Here is a 23,053-nt window from a genome sequence, read left to right as displayed (position 1 = left end):
TGATCTACACTGGTATTACCCCTGTGTTTGCTGATCTACACTGGTATCACCCTTGTGTTTGCTGATCTACACTGGTATCACCCCTGTGTTTGCTGATTTACAGTGGCATCACCCCTGTGCTTTCTGATCGACACTGGTATTACCCCTGTGTTTGCTGATCTACACTGGTATCACCCCTGGGTTTGCTGATCTACACTGGTATCAAACCTCGGTTTGCTGATCTACACTGGTATCACCCCTGTGTTTTCTGACCTACACTGGTGTCACCCCAGTGTTTGCTGATCTACACTGGTATCACCCCTGTGTTTGCTGATTTACACTGGTATCACCCCTGTGTTTGCTGATCTACACTGCTATCACCACGACGTTTGCTGCTCTACACTGGTATTACCCCTGTGTTTGCTGATCTACACTGGTATCACCCCTGTGTTTGCTGCTCTACACTGGTATCACCCCTGTGTTTGCTGATCTGCACTGGTATCACTCCGATGTTTGCTGATCTACACTGGTATCACCCCTGTCTTTGCTGATCTACACTGGTATCAACCCTGTGTTTGCTGATCTACACTGGTATCACCCCGACGTTTGCTGATCAACACTGGGAACAACCCGACGTTTGCTGATCTACAGTGGTATCACCCCTGTGTTTGCTGATCTACACTGGTATCACCCCTGTGTTTGCTGATCTGCACTGGTATCACCCCTGTGCTTTCTGATCGACACTGGTATTAACCCTGTGTTTGCTGATCTACACTGGTATCACCACTGTGTTTGCTGATCTACACTGGTATTACCCCTGTGTTTGCTGATCTAAACTGGTATCACCCCTGTGTTTGCTGATCTACACTGGCATCACCCCTGTGTTTGCTGATCTACACTGGTATCACCCCTGTGTTTGCTGATCTATACTGGTATCACCCCTGTGTTGGCTGATCTACACTGGTATCACTCCTGTGTTTGCTCATCTACACTGGTATTACCCCTGTGTTTGCTGATCTACACTGATATCACCCTTGTGTTTGCTGATCTACACTGGTATCACAACTGTGTTTGCTGATCTGCACTGGTATCACCCCTGTGCTTTCTGATCGACACTGGTATTACCCCTGTGTTTGCTGATCTACACTGGTATCACCACTGTGTTTGCTGATCTATACTGGTATCACCCCTGTGTTTGCTGATCTACACTGGTATCACCCCTTTGTTTGCTGATTTACAGTGGTATCACCCCTCTGCTTTCTGATCGACACTGGTATTACCCCTGTGTTTGCTGATCTACACTGGTATCACCCCTGTGTTTGCTGATCTACACTGGTATCACCCCTGGGTTTGCTAATCTACACTGGTATCACCCCTGTGTTTTCTGACATACACTGGTATCACCCCAGTGTTTGCTGATCTACACTGGTATCACCCCTGTGTTTGCTGATCTGCACTGGTATCACCTATGTGTTTGCTGATTTACACTGGTATCACCCCTGTGTTTGCTGATCTACACTGGTATCACCCCGATGTTTGCTGATCTACACTGGTATTACCCCTGTGTTTGCTGATCTACATTGGCATCACCCCGAAGTTTGCTGATCTACACTGGTATTACCCCTGTGTTTTTCTGATCTCCACTGGTATCACCCCGAAGTTTGCTGATCTACACTGGTATTACCCCTGTGTTTGCTGATCTACACTGGTATCACCCCGAAGTTTGCTGATCTACACTGGTATTACCCCTGTGTTTGCTGATTTACACTGGTATCACACCTGTGTTTGCTGATTTACACTGGTATCAGCCCTGTGCTTTCTGATCGACACTGGTATTACCCCTGTGTTTGCTGATCTACACTGGTATCACCACTGTGTTTGCTGATTTACACTGGTATCACACCTGTGTTTGCTGATTTACACTGGTATCACCCCTGTGCTTTCTGATCTACACTGGTATTACCCCAGTGTTTGCTGATTTACACTGGTATCACCCCTGTGACTTTCTGATCGACACTGGTATTACCCCTGTGTTTGCTGATCTATACTGGTATCACCCCTGTGTTTGCTGATTTACAGTGGTATCACCCCTGTGTTTGCTTATCTACACTGGTATCACCCCTGTGTTTGCTGATCTATACTGGTATTACCCCTGTGTTTGCTGATCTGCACTGGTATCACTCCGATGTTTGCTGATCTACACTGGTATCACTCCGATGTTTGCTGATCTACACTGGTATCACCCCTGTGTTTGCTTATCTACACTGGTATCACCCCTGTGTTTGCTGATCGATACTGGTATTACCCCTGTGTTTGCTGATCTGCACTGGTATCACTCCGATGTTTGCTGATCTACACTGGTATCACTCCGATGTTTGCTGATCTACACTGGTATCACCCCTGTGTTTGCTTATCTACACTGGTATCACCCCTGTGTTTGCTGATCTATACTGGTATTACCCCTGTGTTTGCTGATCTGCACTGGTATCACTCCGATGTTTGCTGATTTACACTGGTATCACCCCTGTGTTTGCTTATCTACACTGGTATCACCCCTGTGTTTGCTGATCTACACTGGTATCACCCCTGTGTTTGCAGATCTACACTGGTATCACCCCTGTGTTTGCTGATCTACACTGGTATCACCCCTGTGTTTGCTGATCTACACTCGTATCACTCCGATGTTTGCTGATCTACACTGGTATTACCCCTGTCCTTGCTGATCTGCACTGGTATTACTCCGATGTTTGCTGATCTACACTGGTATCACCCCTGTGTTTGCTGATTTACAGCGGTATCACCCATGTGTTTGCTGATCTACACTGGTATCACCCCTGTGTTTGCTGATCGACACGGGTTTCACCCCTGTGTTTGCTGATCTACAGTGGTATTACCCCTGTGTTTGCTGATCTACACTGGTATCACCCCTGTGTTTGCTGATCTACACTGGTATCAACCCGACGTTTGATGATCTACACTGGTATCACCCCTGTGTTTGCTGATCTACACTGGTATCACCCCTGTGTTTGATGATCTATACTGGTATCACCCCTGTGTTTGCTGATTTACACTGGTATCAGCTCTGTGTTTGATGATCTATACTGGTACCACCCCTGTGTTTGCTGATTTACACTGGTATCACCCCTGTGTTTGCTGATCTACACTGGTATCAGCTCTGTGTTTGCTGATCTACACTGGTATCAGCTCTGTGTTTGATGATCTATACTGGTATCACCCCTGTGTTTGCTGATTTACAGTGGTATCACTCCGATGTTTGCTGATCTACATTGGTATCACCCCTGTGTTTGCTGATCTACACTGGTATCACCCCTGTGTTTGCTGTTCTACACTGGTATCAGCTCTGTGTTTGATGATCTATACTGGTATCACCCCTGTGTTTGCTGATTTACAGTGGTATCACCCCTGTGTTTGCTGATTTACACTGGTGTCACCCCTGTGCTTTCTGATCGACACTGGTATTACCCCTGTGTTTGCTGATCTACACTGGTATGACCCCTGTGTTTGCTTATCTATACTGGTATCACCCCTGTGTTTGCTGATCTATACTGGTATCACCCCTGTGTTTCCTGATCTACACTGGTATCACTCCTGTGTTTGCTGATCTACACTGGTATTACCCCTGTGTTTGCTGATCTACACTGATATCACCCTTGTGTTTGCTGATCTACACTGGTATCACAACTGTGTTTGCTGATCTGCACTGGTATCACCCCTGTGCTTTCTGATCGACACTGGTATTACCCCTGTGTTTGCTGATCTACACTGGTATCACCACTGTGTTTGCTGATCTATACTGGTATCACCCCTGTGTTTGCTGATCTACACTGGTATCACCCCTGTGTTTGCTGATTTACAGTGGTATCACCCCTCTGCTTTCTGATCGACACTGGTATTACCCCTGTGTTTGCTGATCTACACTGGTATCACCCCTGTGTTTGCTGATCTACACTGGTATCACCCCTGGGTTTGCTAATCTACACTGGTATCACCCCTGTGTTTTCTGACATACACTGGTATCACCCCAGTGTTTGCTGATCTACACTGGTATCACCCCTGTGTTTGCTGATCTGCACTGGTATCAACTATCTGTTTGCTGATTTACACTGGTATCACCCCTGTGTTTGCTGATCTACACTGGTATCACCCCGAAGTTTGCTGATCTACACTGGTATTACCCCTGTGTTTGCTGATCTACACTGGTATCACCCCGAAGTTTGCTGATCTACACTGGTATTACCCCTGTGTTTGCTGATCTACACTGGTATCACCCCCAAGTTTGCTGATCTACACTGGTATTACCCCTGTGTTTGCTGATCTACACTGGTATCACCCCGAAGTTTGCTGATCTACACTGGTATTACCCCTGTGTTTGCTGATTTACACTGGTATCACACCTGTGTTTGCTGATTTACACTGGTATCAGCCCTGTGCTTTCTGATCGACACTGGTATTACCCCTGTGTTTGCTGATCTACACTGGTATCACCCCTGTGTTTGCTGATTTACACTGGTATCACACCTGTGTTTGCTGATTTACACTGGTATCACCCCTGTGCTTTCTGATCGACACTGGTATTACCCCAGTGTTTGCTGATTTACACTGGTATCACCCCTGTGCTTTCTGATCGACACTGGTATTACCCCTGTGTTTGCTGATCTATACTGGTATCACCCCTGTGTTTGCTGATTTACAGTGGTATCACCCCTGTGTTTGCTTATCTACACTGGTATCACCCCTGTGTTTGCTGATCTATACTGGTATTACCCCTGTGTTTGCTGATCTGCACTGGTATCACTCCGATGTTTGCTGATCTACACTGGTATCACTCCGATGTTTGCTGATCTACACGGGTATCACCCCTGTGTTTGCTTATCTACACTGGTATCACCCCTGTGTTTGCTGATCGATACTGGTATTACCCCTGTGTTTGCTGATCTGCACTGGTATCACTCCGATGTTTGCTGATCTACACTGGTATCACTCCGATGTTTGCTGATCTACACTGGTATCACCCCTGTGTTTGCTTATCTACACTGGTATCACCCCTGTGTTTGCTGATTTATACTGGTATTACCCCTGTGTTTGCTGATCTGCACTGGTATCACTCCGATGTTTGCTGATTTACACTGGTATCACCCCTGTGTTTGCTTATCTACACTGGTATCACCCCTGTGTTTCCTGATCTACACTGGTATCACTCCTGTGTTTGCTGATCTACACTGGTATTACCCCTGTGTTTGCTGATCTACACTGGTATCACAACTGTGTTTGCTGATCTGCACTGGTATCACCCCTGTGCTTTCTGATCGACACTGGTATTACCCCTGTGTTTGCTGATCTACACTGGTATCACCACTGTGTTTGCTGATCTATACTGGTATCACCCCTGTGTTTGCTGATCTACACTGGTATCACCCCTGTGTTTGCTGATTTACAGTGGTATCACCCCTCTGCTTTCTGATCGACACTGGTATTACCCCTGTGTTTGCTGATCTACACTGGTATCACCCCTGTGTTTGCTGATCTACACTGGTATCACCCCTGGGTTTGCTAATCTACACTGGTATCACCCCTGTGTTTTCTGACATACACTGGTATCACCCCAGTGTTTGCTGATCTACACTGGTATCACCCCTGTGTTTGCTGATCTGCACTGGTATCAACTATCTGTTTGCTGATTTACACTGGTATCACCCCTGTGTTTGCTGATCTACACTGGTATCACCCCGAAGTTTGCTGATCTACACTGGTATTACCCCTGTGTTTGCTGATCTACACTGGTATCACCCCGAAGTTTGCTGATCTACACTGGTATTACCCCTGTGTTTGCTGATCTACACTGGTATCACCCCGAAGTTTGCTGATCTACACTGGTATTACCCCTGTGTTTGCTGATCTACACTGGTATCACCCCGAAGTTTGCTGATCTACACTGGTATTACCCCTGTGTTTGCTGATTTACACTGGTATCACACCTGTGTTTGCTGATTTACACTGGTATCAGCCCTGTGCTTTCTGATCGACACTGGTATTACCCCTGTGTTTGCTGATCTACACTGGTATCACCCCTGTGTTTGCTGATTTACACTGGTATCACACCTGTGTTTGCTGATTTACACTGGTATCACCCCTGTGCTTTCTGATCGACACTGGTATTACCCCAGTGTTTGCTGATTTACACTGGTATCACCCCTGTGCTTTCTGATCGACACTGGTATTACCCCTGTGTTTGCTGATCTATACTGCTATCACCCCTGTGTTTGCTGATTTACAGTGGTATCACCCCTGTGTTTGCTTATCTACACTGGTATCACCCCTGTGTTTGCTGATCTATACTGGTATTACCCCTGTGTTTGCTGATCTGCACTGGTATCACTCCGATGTTTGCTGATCTACACTGGTATCACTCCGATGTTTGCTGATCTACACGGGTATCACCCCTGTGTTTGCTTATCTACACTGGTATCACCCCTGTGTTTGCTGATCGATACTGGTATTACCCCTGTGTTTGCTGATCTGCACTGGTATCACTCCGATGTTTGCTGATCTACACTGGTATCACTCCGATGTTTGCTGATCTACACTGGTATCACCCCTGTGTTTGCTTATCTACACTGGTATCACCCCTGTGTTTGCTGATTTATACTGGTATTACCCCTGTGTTTGCTGATCTGCACTGGTATCACTCCGATGTTTGCTGATTTACACTGGTATCACCCCTGTGTTTGCTTATCTACACTGGTATCACCCCTGTGTTTGCTGATCTACACTGGTATCACCCCTGTGTTTGCAGATCTACACTGGTATCACCCCTGTGTTTGCTGATCTACACTCGTATGACTCCGATGTTTGCTGATCTACACTGGTATTACCCCTGTCCTTGCTGATCTGCACTGGTATCACTCCGATGTTTGCTGATCTACACTGGTATCACCCCTGTGTTTGCTGATTTACAGCGGTATCACCCATGTGTTTGCTGATCTACACTGGTATCACCCCTGTGTTTGCTGATCTACACTGGTATGACCCCTGTGTTTGCTGATCTACACTGGTATTACCCCTGTGTTTGCTGATCTGCAGTGTTATTACCCCTGTGTTTGCTGATCTGCACTGGTATCACCCCTGTGTTTGCTGATTTACACAGGTATTACCCCTGTGTTTGCTGATCTACACTGGTATCACCCCTGTGTTTGCTGATCTACACTGGTATCACCCCTGTGTTTGGTGATTTACACTGGTATTACCCCTGCCTTTGCTGATCTACACTGGTATCACCCCTGTGTTTGCTGATCAACACTGGTATCACCCCTGTGTTTGCTGATCGACACTGTTATTACCCCTGTGTTTGCTCATCTGCAGTGGTATTACCCCTGTGTTTGCTGATCTACACTGGTATCACCCAGACGTTTGCTGATGTACACTGGTATCTCCCCTGTGTTTGCTGATCTACACTGGTATTACCCCTGTGTTTGCTGATCTACACTGGTATCACCCCGACGTTTGCTGATCTACACTGGTATCACCCCTGTGTTTGCTGATCTATACTGGTATCACCCCTGTGTTTGCTGATTGACAGTGGTATCACCCCTGTGTTTGCTGATCTACACTGGTATCACCCCTGTGTTTGCTGATCTACACTGGTATTACCCCTTTGTTTGCTGATCTACACTGGTATCACCCCTGTGTTTGCTGATCTACACTGGTATCACCCCTGTGTTTGCTGATCTATACTGGTATCACCCCTGTGTTTGCTGATTGACAGTGGTATCACCCCTGTGTTTGCTGATCTACACTGGTATCACCCCTGTGTTTGCTGATCTACACTGGTATTACCCCTTTGTTTGCTGATCTGCAGTGGTATTACCCCTGTGTTTGCTGATCTACACTGGTATCACCCCTGTGTTTGCTGACTTCCACTGGTAATACCCCTGTGTTTGCTGATCTACACTGGTATCACCCCTGTGTTTGCTGATCTACACTGGTATCACACCTGTGTTTGCTGATTTGCACTGTTTTACACTCCATAACATCATTAGCAGCATCCCCAACACCGAACACCTATTCCTGCTGGGGGACTTTAATGCCAGGGTTGGGGCCGACCATTACTCATGGCCCTCCTGCCTTGGGCGCTATGGCGTTGGAAGGATGAATGAGAACGGGCAGAGACTGCTTGAGTTGTGTACCTATCATAACCTCTGCATCACCAACTCGTTCTTTCACACTAAACCCTGTCACCAGGTTTCATGGAGGCACCCAAGATCACGTCGTTGGCACCAGCTAGACCTCATTGTCACAAGGCGAGCCGCCTTAAACAGTGTTCAAATCACACGCAGCTTCCACAGTGCGGACTGCGACACCGACCACTCCCTGGTGTGCAGCAAGGTTAGACTCAGACCAAAGAAGTTGCATCATTCCAAGCAGAAGGGCCACCCGCGCATCAACACGAGCAGAATTTCTCACCCACAGCTGTTACAAAAATTTCTAAATTCACTTGTAACAGCCCTTCAAAACACTCCCACAGGGGATGCTGAGACCAAGTGGGCCCACATCAGAGACGCCATCTATGAGTCAGCTTTGACCACCTACGGCAAAAGTGCGAAGAGAAATGCAGACTGGTTTCAATCTCATAATGAAGAGCTGGAACCTGTCATAGCCGCTAAGCGCATTGCACTTTTGAACTACAAGAAAGCCCCCAGCGATTTAACATCTGCAGCACTTAAAGCAGCCAGAAGTACTGCACAAAGAACAGCTAGGCGTTGCGCAAACGACTACTGGCAACACCTATGCAGCCATATTCAGCTGGCCTCAGACACCGGAAACATCAGAGGAATGTATGATGGCATGAAGAGAGCTCTTGGGCCAACCATCAAGAAGATCACCCCCCTCAAATCTAAATCGGGGGACATAATCACTGACCAACGCAAACAGATGGACCGCTGGGTTGAGCACTACCTAGAACTGTACTCCAGGGAGAATGCTGTCACTGAGACTGCCCTCAATGCAGCCCAGCCTCTACCAGTCATGGATGAGCTGGACATACAGCCAACCAAATCGGAACTCAGTGATGCCATTGATTCCCTAGCCAGCGGAAAAGCCCCTGGGAAGGACAGCATTACCCCTGAAATAATCAAGAGTGCCAAGCCTGCTATACTCTCAGCACTATATGAACTGCTATGCCTGTGCTGGGACGAGGGAGCAGTACCCCAGGACATGCGCGATGCCAACATCATCACCCTCTATAAAAACAAAGGTGACCGCGGTGACTGCAACAACTACCGTGGAATCTCCCTGCTCAGCATAGTGGGGAAAGTCTTTGCTCGAGTCGCTCTGAACAGGCTCCAGAAGCTGGCCGAGCGCGTCTACCCTGAGGCACAGTGTGGCTTTCGTGCAGAGAGATCGACTATTGACATGCTGTTCTCCCTTCATCAGATACAGGAGAAATGCCGTGAACAACAGATGCCCCTCTACATTGCTTTCATTGATCTCACCAAAGCCTTTGACCTCGTCAGCAGACGTGGTCTCTTCAGACTACTAGAAAAGATCGGATGTCCACCAAAGCTACTAAGTATCATCACCTCAGTCCATGACAATATGAAAGGCACAATTCAACATGGTGGCTCCTCATCAGAGCCCTTTCCTATCCTGAGTGGTGTGAAACAGGGCTGTGTTCTCGCACCCACACTTTTTGGGATTTTCTTCTCCCTGCTGCTTTCACATGCGTTCAAATCCTCTGAAGAAGGAATTTTCCTCCACACAAGATCAGGGGGCAGGTTGTTCAACCTTGCCCGTCTAAGAGCGAAGTCCAAAGTACGGAAAGTCCTCATCAGAGAACTCCTCTTTGCTGACGATGCTGCTTTAACATCTCACACTGAAGAATGCCTGCAGAGTCTCATCGACAGGTTTGCGTCTGCCTGCAATGAATTTGGCCTAACCATCAGCCTCAAGAAAACGAACATCATGGGGCAGGATGTCAGAAATGCTCCATCCATCAATATTGGCGACCACGCTCTGGAAGTGGTTCAAGAGTTCACCTACCTAGGCTCAACTATCACCAGTAACCTGTCTCTAGATGCAGAAATCAACAAGCGCATGGGTAAGGCTTCCACTGCTATGTTCAGACTGGCCAAGAGAGTGTGGGAAAATGGCGCACTGACACGGAACACAAAAGTCCGAGTGTATCAGGCCTGTGTCCTCAGTACCTTGCTCTACGGCAGCGAGGCCTGGACAACGTATGCCAGCCAAGAGCGACGTCTCAATTCATTCCATCTTCGCTGCCTTCGGAGAATACTTGGCATCAGGTGGCAGGACTATATCTCCAACACAGAAGTCCTTGAAGCGGCCAACATCCCCAGCTTATACACACTACTGAGTCAGCGGCGCTTGAGATGGCTTGGCCATGTGAGCCGCATGGAAGATGGCAGGATCCCCAAAGACACATTGTACAGCGAGCTCGCCACTGGTATCAGACCCACCGGCCGTCCATGTCTCCGTTATAAAGACGTCTGCAAACGCGACATGAAATCGTGTGACATTGATCACAAGTCGTGGGAGTCAGTTGCCAGCATTCGCCAGAGCTGGCGGGCAGCCATAAAGACAGGGCTAAATTGTGGCGAGTCGAAGAGACTTAGTAGTTGGCAGGAAAAAAGACAGAGGCGCAAGGGGAGAGCCAACTGTGCAACAGCCCCAACAAACAAATTTCTCTGCAGCACCTGTGGAAGAGCCTGTCACTCCAGAATTGGCCTTTATAGCCACTCCAGGCGCTGCTTCACAAACCACTGACCACCTCCAGGCGCGTATCCATTGTCTCTCGAGATAAGGAGGCCCAAAAGAACTGTTATTACCGCTGTGTTTGCTGATCTACACTGGTATCACCCCTGTGTTTGCTGATCAACACTGGTATCACCCCTGTGTTTGCTGATCTACACTGGTATTACCCCTGTGTTTGCTCATCTGCAGTGGTATTACCCCTGTGTTTGCTGATCTACACTGGTATCACCCCTGTGTTTGCTGATCTGCACTGGTATTACCCCTGTGTTTGCTGATCAACACTGGTATCACCCCTGTGTTTGCTGATTTACACTGGTATTAACCCTGTGTTTGCTGATCAACACTGGTATCACCCCTGTGTTTGCTGATCTACACTGGTATCACCACTGTGCTTGCTGATTTACACTGGTATTACCCCTGTGTTTGCTCATCTGCAGTGGTATTACCCCTGTGTTTGCTGATCTACACTGGTATCACCCCTGTGTTTGCTGATCTACACTGGTATTACCCCTGTGTTTGCTGATCAACACTGGTATCACCCCTGTGTTTGCTGATCAACACTGGTATCACCCCTGTGTTTGCTGATTTACACTGGTATTATACCTGTGTTTGCTGATCAACATTGGTATCACCCCTGTGTTTGCTGATCTACACTGGTATCACTCCTGTGTTTGCTGATCTACACTGGTATCACCCCTGTGTTTGCTGATCTACACTGGTATCACTCCTGCGTTTGCTGATCTACACTGGTATCACCCTGACGCTTGCGGATCTACACTGGTATCACCCCTGTGTTTGCTGATCTACACTGGTATCACCCCTGTGTTTGCTGATCTGCACTGGTATCACCCCTGTGTTTGCTGATCTACACTGGTATTACCCCTGTGTTTGCTCATCTGCAGTGGTATTACCCCTGTGTTTGCTGATCTACACTGGTATCACCCCTGTGTTTGCTGATTTACACTGGTATTACCCCTGTGTTTGCTGATCTACACTGGTATCACCCCTGTATATGCTGATCTACACTGGTATCACCCCTGTGTTTGCTGATCAACACAGGTATCACCCCTGTGTTTGCTGATCTACACTGGTATCACCCCTGTGTTTGCTGATCAACACTGGTATCACCCCGACATTTGCTGATCTGCACTGCTATCACCCCTGTGTTTGCTGATTTACAATGGTATTCCCCCTGTGTTTGCTGATCAACACTGGTATCACCCCGACATTTGCTGATCTGCACTGCTATCACCCCTGTGTTTGCTGAGCAACACTGGTATCACCCCGACATTTGCTGATCTACACTGGTATCAAGCCGACGATTGCTGATCTACACTGGTATCACCCCTGTGTTTGCTGATTTCCACTGGTATCACCCCTGTGTTTGCTGATCGACACTGGTATCACCCTTCGTTTGCTGATTTACACTGGTATCACCCCTGTGTTTGTTATCTACACTGGTATCACCCCTGTGTTTGCTGATCTATACTGGTATTAACCCTGTGTTTGCTGATCTATACTGGTATTACCCCTGTGTTTGCTGATCTACACTGGTATCACCTCCTGTGCTTGCTGATCTACACTGGTATCACCCCTGTGTTTGCTGATCTACACTGGTATCACCCCGACGTTTGCTGAGCTACACTGGTATCACCCCAGTGCTTGCTCATCTACACTGGTATCACCCCTGTGTTTGCTGATCTACACTGGTATGACCCCTGTGTTTGCTGATCTACACTGGTATCATCCCTGCGTTTGCTGAGCTACACTGGAATCACCCCAGTGTTTGCTGATCTACACTGGTATCACCCCTGTGCTTGCTGATCTACACTGGTATCACCCCTGCGTTTGCTGATCTGCACTGGTATCACCCCTGTGTTTGCTGATCTACACTGGTATCACCACTGTGCTTGCTGATTTACACTGGTATCACCCCTGTGTTTGCTGATCTACACTGGTATCACCCCTGTGTTTGCTGATCTACACTGGAATCACCCCTGTGTTTGCTGATCTATACTGGTATAACCCCTGTGTTTGCTGATCTGCACTGGTATTACCCCTGTGTTTGCTGATCTACACTGGTATCACCCCTGTGTTTGCTGATCTACACTGGTATCACCCCTGTGTTTGCTGATCTACACTGGTATCACCCCTGTGCTTGCTGATTTACACTGGTATCACCCCTGTGTTTGCTGATCTACACTGGTATCAACCATACGTTTGCTGATCTACACTGGTATCACCCCTGTGTTTGCTGATTTACACTGGTATCACGCCTGTGTTTGCTGATCTACACTGGTATCACCCCTGTGTTTGCTGATCTATACTGGTATAACCCCTGTGTTTGCTGATTTACAGTGGTATCACCGCTGTGCTTGCTGATCTACACTGGTATCACCCAAGTGTTTGCTGATCTACACTGGTATCACCCCTGTGTTTGCTGATCTACAATGGTATTACCCCTGTATTTGCTGATCTACAGTGGTATTACCCCTGTGTTTGCTGATCTACACTGGTATCAGCCCTGTGTTTGCTGATCTACACTGGTATTACCCCTGTTTTTGCTGATCTACACCGGTATCACACCTGTGTTTGCTGATCTACACTGGTATCACCCCTGTGTTTGCTGATCTACACTGGTATTACCCCTGTGTTTGCTGATCTACACTGGTATCACCCCTGTGTTTGCTGATCTACACTGGTATCACCCCTGTGTGTGCTGATCTACACTGGTATCACCTCTGTGTTTGCTGATCTATACTGGTATCACCCCTGTGTTTGCTGATTTACATTGGTATCACCCCTGTGTTTGCTGATCTGCACTGGTATCACCCCTGTGTTTGCTGATCTGCACTGGTATCACCCCTGTGTTTGCTGATCTACAATGGTATTACCCCTGTATTTGCTGATCTGCAGTGGTCTTACTCCTGTGTTTGCTGATCTACACTGGTATTACCCCTGTGTTTGCTGATCTACACTGGTATCACCCCTCTGTTTGCTGATCTACACTGGTATCACCTCAGTGTTTGCTGATCTACACTGGTATCTCCCCGACGTTTGCTGATCTGCCCTGGTATTACCCCTGTGTTTGCTGATCTATACTGGTATCACTCCTGTGTTTGCTGATCTACACTGGTATCACCCCTCTGTTTGCTGATCTGCACTGGTATTACCCCTGTGTTTGCTGATCTATACTGGTATCACCCCTGTCTTTGCTGATTTACACTGGTATCACCCCGACGTTTGCTGATCTATACTGGTATCACCCCTGTGTTTGCTGATCTACACTGGTATCACCCCTGTGTTTGCTGATCTACACTGGTATCACCCCTGTGTTTGCTGATTTACACTGGTATCACCCCTGTGCTTGGTGATCTACACTGGTATCACCCCTGTGTTTGCTGATCTACACTTTTATCACCCCTGTGCTTGCTGATTTACACTGGTATCACCCCTGTGTTTGCTGATCTACACTGGTATCACCCCTGTGTTTGCTGATCTACACTGGTATCACCCCTGTGTTTGCTGATCTACACTGGTATCACCCCTGTGCTTGCTGATTTACACTGGTATCACCCCTGTGTTTGCTGATCTATACTGGTATCACCCCTGTGTTTGCTGATTTACAGTGGTATCACCCCTGTGTTTGCTGATCTATACTGGTATCACCCCTGTGTTTGCTGATCTATACTGGTATAACCCCTGTGTTTGCTGATTTACACTGGTATCACCCCTGTGCTTTCTGATCGACACTGGTATTGCCCCTGTGTTTGCTGATCTACACTGGTATCACCCCTGTGTTTGCTGATCTATACTGGTATCACCCCTGTGATTGCTGATTTACAGTGGTATCACCCCTGTGCTTGCTGATCTACACTGGCATCACCCCTGTGTTTGCTGATCTACACTGGTATCACCCCTGTGTTTGCTGATCTACACTGGTATTACCCCTGTATTTGCTGATCTGCAGTGGTATTACCCCTGTGTTTGCTGATCTACACTGGTATCAGCCCTGTATTTGCTGATCTGCAGTGGTATTACCCCTGTGTTTGCTGATCTACACTGGTATTACCCCTGTATTTGCTGATCTGCAGTGGTATTACCCCTGTGTTTGCTGATCTACATTGGTATCACCCCTGTGTTTGCTGATCTGCAGTGGTATTACTCCTGTGTTTGCTGATCTACACTGGTATTACCCCTGTGTTTGCTGATCTACACTGGTATCACCCCTGTGTTTGCTGATCTACACTGGTATCACCTCAGTGTTTGCTGATCTACACTGGTATCACCCCTGTGTTTGCTGATCTGCACTGGTATTACCCCTGTGTTTGCTGATCTATACTGGTATCACTCCTGTGTTTGCTGATCTACACTGGTATCACCCCTGTGTTTGCTGATCTGCACTGGTATTACCCCTGTGTTTGCTGATCTATACTGGTATCACCCCTGTGTTTGCTGATTTACACTGGTATCGCCCCGACGTTTGCTGATCTATACTGGTATCACCCCTGTGTTTGCTGATCTACACTGGTATCACCCCGACGTTTGCTGATCTATACTGGTATCACCCCTGTGTTTGCTGATCTACACTGGTATCACCCCTGTGCTGCTGATCTACACTGGTATCACCCCTGTGTTTGCTGATTTACACTGGTATCACCCCTGTGCTTGGTGATCTACACTAGTATCACCCCTGTGTTTGCTGATCTACACTGGTATCACCCCTGTGTTTGCTGATTTACACTGGTATCACCCCTGTGTTTGCTGATTTACACTGGTATCACCCCTGTGTTTGCTGATCTATACTGGTATCACCCCTGTGTTTGCTGATCTACACTGGTATCACCCCTGTGTTTGCTGATCTATACTGGTATCACCCCTGTGTTTGCTGATTTACACTGGTATCACCCCTGTGTTTGCTGATCTACACTGGCATCACCCCTGTGTTTGCGGATTTACACTGGTATCACCCCTGTGCTTGCTGATCTACACTGGTATCACCACTGTGTTTGCTGATTTACACTGGTATCACCCCTCTGCTTGCTGATCTACACTGGTATCACCCCTGTGTTTGCTGATTTACACTGGTATCACCCCTGTGCTTGCTGATCTACACTGGTATCACCCCTGTGTTTGCTGATCTACACTGGTATCACCCCTATGTTTGCTGATTTACACTGGTATCACCCCTGTGCTTGCTGATCTACACTGGTATCACCCCTGTGTTTGCTGATCTACACTGGTATCACCCCTGTGTTTGCTGATTTACACTGGTATCACCCCTGTGTTTGCTGATCTATACTGGTATCACCCCTGTGTTTGCTGATTTACACTGGTATCACCCCAGTGTTTGCTGATCTATACTGGTATCACCCCTGTGTTTGCTGATCTACACTGGTATCACCCCTGTGTTTGCTGATCTATAGTGGTATCACCCCTGTGTTTGCTGATTTACACTGGTATCACCCCTGTGTTTGCTGATCTATACTGGTATCACCCCTGTGTTTGCTGATTTACACTGGTATCACCCCTGTGTTTGCTGATCTGCACTGGTATCACCCCTGTGTTTGCTGATCTGCACTGGTATCACCCCTGTGTTTGCTGATCTACAATGGTATTACCCCTGTATTTGCTGATCTGCAGTGGTCTTACTCCTGTGTTTGCTGATCTACACTGGTATTACCCCTGTGTTTGCTGATCTACACTGGTATCACCCCTCTGTTTGCTGATCTACACTGGTATCACCTCAGTGTTTGCTGATCTACACTGGTATCTCCCCGACGTTTGCTGATCTGCCCTGGTATTACCCCTGTGTTTGCTGATCTATACTGGTATCACTCCTGTGTTTGCTGATCTACACTGGTATCACCCCTCTGTTTGCTGATCTGCACTGGTATTACCCCTGTGTTTGCTGATCTATACTGGTATCACCCCTGTCTTTGCTGATTTACACTGGTATCACCCCGACGTTTGCTGATCTATACTGGTATCACCCCTGTGTTTGCTGATCTACACTGGTATCACCCCTGTGTTTGCTGATCTACACTGGTATCACCCCTGTGTTTGCTGATTTACACTGGTATCACCCCTGTGCTTGGTGATCTACACTGGTATCACCCCTGTGTTTGCTGATCTACACTTTTATCACCCCTGTGCTTGCTGATTTACACTGGTATCACCCCTGTGTTTGCTGATCTACACTGGTATCACCCCTGTGTTTGCTGATCTACACTGGTATCACCCCTGTGTTTGCTGATCTACACTGGTATCACCCCTGTGCTTGCTGATTTACACTGGTATCACCCCTGTGTTTGCTGATCTATACTGGTATCACCCCTGTGTTTGCTGATTTACAGTGGTATCACCCCTGTGTTTGCTGATCTATACTGGTATCACCCCTGTGTTTGCTGATCTATACTGGTATAACCCCTGTGTTTGCTGATTTACACTGGTATCACCCCTGTGCTTTCTGATCGACACTGGTATTGCCCCTGTGTTTGCTGATCTACACTGGTATCACCCCTGTGTTTGCTGATCTATACTGGTATCACCCCTGTGATTGCTGATTTACACTGGTATCACCCCTGTGCTTGCTGATCTACACTGGCATCACCCCTGTGTTTGCTGATCTACACTGGTATCACCCCTGTGTTTGCTGATCTACACTGGTATTACCCCTGTATTTGCTGATCTGCAGTGGTATTACCCCTGTGTTTGCTGATCTACACTGGTATCAGCCCTATGTTTGCTGATCGACACTGGTATTACCCCTGTGTTTGCTGATCTACACTGGTATCACCCCTGTGTTTGCTGATCTATACTGGTATCACCCCTGTGTTTGCTGATCTACACTGGTATCACCCCTGTGTTTGCTGATCTACACTGGTATCACCCCTGTGTTTGCTGATCTACAATGGTATTACCCCTGTGTTTGCTGATCTGCAGTGGTATTACTCCTGTGTTTGCTGATCTACACTGGTATTACCCCTTTGTTTGCTGATCTACACTGGTATCACCCCTGTGTTTGCTGATCTACACTGGTATCACCTCAGTGTTTGCTGATCTACACTGGTATCACCCCGACGTTTGCTGATCTGCACTGGTATTACCCCTGTGTTTGCTGATCTATACTGGTATCACTCCTCTGTTTGCTGATCTACACTGGTATCACCCCTGTGTTTGCTGATCTGCACTGGTATTACCCCTGTGTTTGCTGATCTATACTGGTATCACCCCTGTCTTTGCTGATTTACACTGGTATTATCCCTTTGTTTGCTGATCTACACTGGTATTACCCCTGTGTTTGCTGATCTACACTGGTATTACCCGTGTGTTTGCTGATCTACACTGGTATTACCCCTGTGCTTTCTGATCTACACTGGTATCACTCCGATGTTTGCTGATCTACACTGGTATCAATCCGATGTTTGCTGATCTACACCGGTATCACCCCTGTGTTTGCTGATCTACACTGTTATCACCCCTGTGTTTGCTGATCTACACTGGTATCACCCCTGTGCCTGCTGATCTACAGTGGTATTACCCCTGTTTTTGCTGATCTGCACTGGTATCACCCCTGTGCCTGCTGATCTACACTGGTATTACCCTTGTGTTTGCTGATTTACACTGGTATCACCCCTGTGTTTGCTGATCTATACTGGTATCACCCCTGTGTTTGCTGATCTACACTGGTATTATCCCTTTGTTTGCTGATCTACACTGTTATTACCCCTATGTTTGCTGATCTACACTGGTATTACCCCTGTGTTTGCTGATCTACACTGGTATTACCCCTGTGCTTTCTGATCTACACTGGTATCACTCCGATGTTTGCTGATCTGCACTGGTATCACCCCTGTGTTTGCTGATCTACACTGGTATCACCCCTGTGCCTGCTGATCTACAGTTGTATTACCCCTGTGTTTGCTGATCTGCACTGGTATCACCCCTGTGCCTGCTGATCTACACTGGTATTACCCCTGTGTTTGCTGATCTGCACTGGTATCACCCCTGTGCCTGCTGATCTACACTGGTATTACCCCTGTGCTTGCTTATCTACACTGATATGACTCCGATGTTTGCTGATCTGCACTGGTATCACTCCGATGTTTGCTGATCTACACTGGTATCACCCCTGTGTTTGCTGATCTACACTGGTATCACCCCTGTGCCTGCAGATCTACACTGGTATTACCCCTGTGTTTGCTGATCTGCACTGGTATCACCCCTGTGCCTGCTGATCTGCACTGGTATCACCCCTGTGCCTGCTGATCTACAGTGGTATCACCCCTGTGTTTGCTGATCTACACTGGTATCACCCCTGTGTTTGCTGATCTACACTGGTATCACCCCTGTGTTTGCTGATTTACACTGGTATCACCCCTGTGTTTGCTGATCTATACTGGTATCACCCCTGTGTTTGCTGATTTACACTGGTATCTCCCCTGTGTTTGCTGATCTATACTGGTATCACCCCTGTGTTTGCTGATCTACACTGGTATCACCCCTGTGTTTGCTGATCTATACTGGTATCACCCCTGTGTTTGCTGATTTACACTGGTATCACCCCTGTGTTTGCTGATCTATACTGGTATCACCCCTGTGTTTGCTGATCTACACTGGTATCACCCCTGTGTTTGCTGATCTATACTGGTATCACCCCTGTGTTTGCTGATCTACACTGGTATCACCCCTGTGTTTGCTGATCTATACTGGTATCACCCCTGTGTTTGCTGATCTACACTGGTATCACCCCTGTGTTGGTGATCTACACTGGTATCACCCCTGTGTTTGCTGATTTACACTGGTATCACCCCTGTGCTTGCTGATCTACACTGGTATCACCCCGACGTTTGCTGATCTACACTGGTATCACCCCTGTGTTTGCTGATCTATACTGGTATCACCCCTGTGTTTGCTGATTTACAGTGGTATCACCCCTGTGTTTGCTGATCTATACTGGTATCACCCCTGTGTTTGCTGATCTATACTGGTATAACCCCTGTGTTTGCTGATTTACACTGGTATCACCCCTGTGCTTTCTGATCGACACTGGTATTGCCCCTGTGTTTGCTGATCTACACTGGTATCACCCCTGTGTTTGCTGATCTATACTGGTATCACCCCTGTGATTGCTGATTTACACTGGTATCACCCCTGTGCTTGCTGATCTACACTGGCATCACCCCTGTGTTTGCTGATCTACACTGGTATCACCCCTGTGTTTGCTGATCTACACTGGTATTACCCCTGTATTTGCTGATCTGCAGTGGTATTACCCCTGTGTTTGCTGATCTACACTGGTATCAGCCCTATGTTTGCTGATCGACACTGGTATTACCCCTGTGTTTGCTGATCTACACTGGTATCACCCCTGTGTTTGCTGATCTATACTGGTATCACCCCTGTGTTTGCTGATCTACACTGGTATCACCCCTGTGTTTGCTGATCTACACTGGTATCACCCCTGTGTTTGCTGATCTACAATGGTATTACCCCTGTGTTTGCTGATCTGCAGTGGTATTACTCCTGTGTTTGCTGATCTACACTGGTATTACCCCTTTGTTTGCTGATCTACACTGGTATCACCCCTGTGTTTGCTGATCTACACTGGTATCACCTCAGTGTTTGCTGATCTACACTGGTATCACCCCGACGTTTGCTGATCTGCACTGGTATTACCCCTGTGTTTGCTGATCTATACTGGTATCACTCCTCTGTTTGCTGATCTACACTGGTATCACCCCTGTGTTTGCTGATCTGCACTGGTATTACCCCTGTGTTTGCTGATCTATACTGGTATCACCCCTGTCTTTGCTGATTTACACTGGTATTATCCCTTTGTTTGCTGATCTACACTGGTATTACCCCTGTGTTTGCTGATCTACACTGGTATTACCCGTGTGTTTGCTGATCTACACTGGTATTACCCCTGTGCTTTCTGATCTACACTGGTATCACTCCGATGTTTGCTGATCTACACTGGTATCAATCCGATGTTTGCTGATCTACACCGGTATCACCCCTGTGTTTGCTGATCTACACTGTTATCACCCCTGTGTTTGCTGATCTACACTGGTATCACCCCTGTGCCTGCTGATCTACAGTGGTATTACCCCTGTTTTTGCTGATCTGCACTGGTATCACCCCTGTGCCTGCTGATCTACACTGGTATTACCCTTGTGTTTGCTGATTTACACTGGTATCACCCCTGTGTTTGCTGATCTATACTGGTATCACCCCTGTGTTTGCTGATCTACACTGGTATTATCCCTTTGTTTGCTGATCTACACTGTTATTACCCCTATGTTTGCTGATCTACACTGGTATTACCCCTGTGTTTGCTGATCTACACTGGTATTACCCCTGTGCTTTCTGATCTACACTGGTATCACTCCGATGTTTGCTGATCTGCACTGGTATCACCCCTGTGTTTGCTGATCTACACTGGTATCACCCCTGTGCCTGCTGATCTACAGTTGTATTACCCCTGTGTTTGCTGATCTGCACTGGTATCACCCCTGTGCCTGCTGATCTACACTGGTATTACCCCTGTGTTTGCTGATCTGCACTGGTATCACCCCTGTGCCTGCTGATCTACACTGGTATTACCCCTGTGCTTGCTTATCTACACTGATATGACTCCGATGTTTGCTGATCTGCACTGGTATCACTCCGATGTTTGCTGATCTACACTGGTATCACCCCTGTGTTTGCTGATCTACACTGGTATCACCCCTGTGCCTGCAGATCTACACTGGTATTACCCCTGTGTTTGCTGATCTGCACTGGTATCACCCCTGTGCCTGCTGATCTGCACTGGTATCACCCCTGTGCCTGCTGATCTACAGTGGTATCACCCCTGTGTTTGCTGATCTACACTGGTATCACCCCTGTGTTTGCTGATCTACACTGGTATCACCCCTGTGTTTGCTGATTTACACTGGTATCACCCCTGTGTTTGCTGATCTATACTGGTATCACCCCTGTGTTTGCTGATTTACACTGGTATCTCCCCTGTGTTTGCTGATCTATACTGGTATCACCCCTGTGTTTGCTGATCTACACTGGTATCACCCCTGTGTTTGCTGATCTATACTGGTATCACCCCTGTGTTTGCTGATTTACACTGGTATCACCCCTGTGTTTGCTGATCTATACTGGTATCACCCCTGTGTTTGCTGATCTACACTGGTATCACCCCTGTGTTTGCTGATCTATACTGGTATCACCCCTGTGTTTGCTGATCTACACTGGTATCACCCCTGTGTTTGCTGATCTATACTGGTATCACCCCTGTGTTTGCTGATCTACACTGGTATCACCCCTGTGTTGGTGATCTACACTGGTATCACCCCTGTGTTTGCTGATTTACACTGGTATCACCCCTGTGCTTGCTGATCTACACTGGTATCACCCCGACGTTTGCTGATCTACACTGGTATCACCCCTGTGTTTGCTGATCTACACTGGTATCACCCCGACGTTTGCTGATCTACACTGGTATTACCCCTGTGTTTGCTGATTTACACTGGTATCACCCCTGTGCTTGCTGATCTACACTGGTATCACCCCTGTGTTTGCTGATCTACACTGGTATCATCCTGACGTTTGCTGATCTACACTGGTATCACCCCTGTGTTTGCTGATCTACACTGGTATCACCCCGACCTTTGCTGATCTACACTGGTATCACCCCTGTGTTTGCTGACCTACACTGGTATCACCCCTGTGTTTGCTGATCTACACTGGTATTATCCCTGTGTTTGCTGATCTACACTGGTATTACCCCTGTGTTTGCTGATTTACACTGTTATCACCCCTGTGTTTTCTGATCTATACTGGTATCACCCCTGTGTTTGCTAATCTACACTGGTATTTTCCCTTTGTTTGCTGATCTCCACTGGTATTACCCCTGTGTTTGCTGATCTACACTGGTATTATCCCTGTGTTTGCTGATTTACACTGGTATTACCCCTGTGCTTGCTGATCTACACTGGTATCACTCCGATGTTTGCTGATCTACACTGGTATCACTCCGATGTTTGCTGATCTACACTGGTATCACCCCTGTGTTTGCTGATCTACACTGGTATCACCCCTGTGCCTGCTGATCTACAGTGGTATTACCGCTGTGTTTGCTGATCTGCACTGGTATCACCCCTGTGCCTGCTGATCTGCACTGGTATCACCCCTGTGCCTGCTGATCTACACTGGTATTACCCCTGTGTTTGCTGATCTGCACTGGTATCACCCCTGTGCCTGCTGATCTACACTGGTATTACCC

The sequence above is a fragment of the Heterodontus francisci genome, chromosome 31 (assembly GCF_036365525.1).
Source record: "Heterodontus francisci isolate sHetFra1 chromosome 31, sHetFra1.hap1, whole genome shotgun sequence".
Lineage (NCBI taxonomy): Eukaryota > Metazoa > Chordata > Chondrichthyes > Heterodontiformes > Heterodontidae > Heterodontus > Heterodontus francisci.
This window is presented reverse-complemented; position numbering follows the sequence as displayed.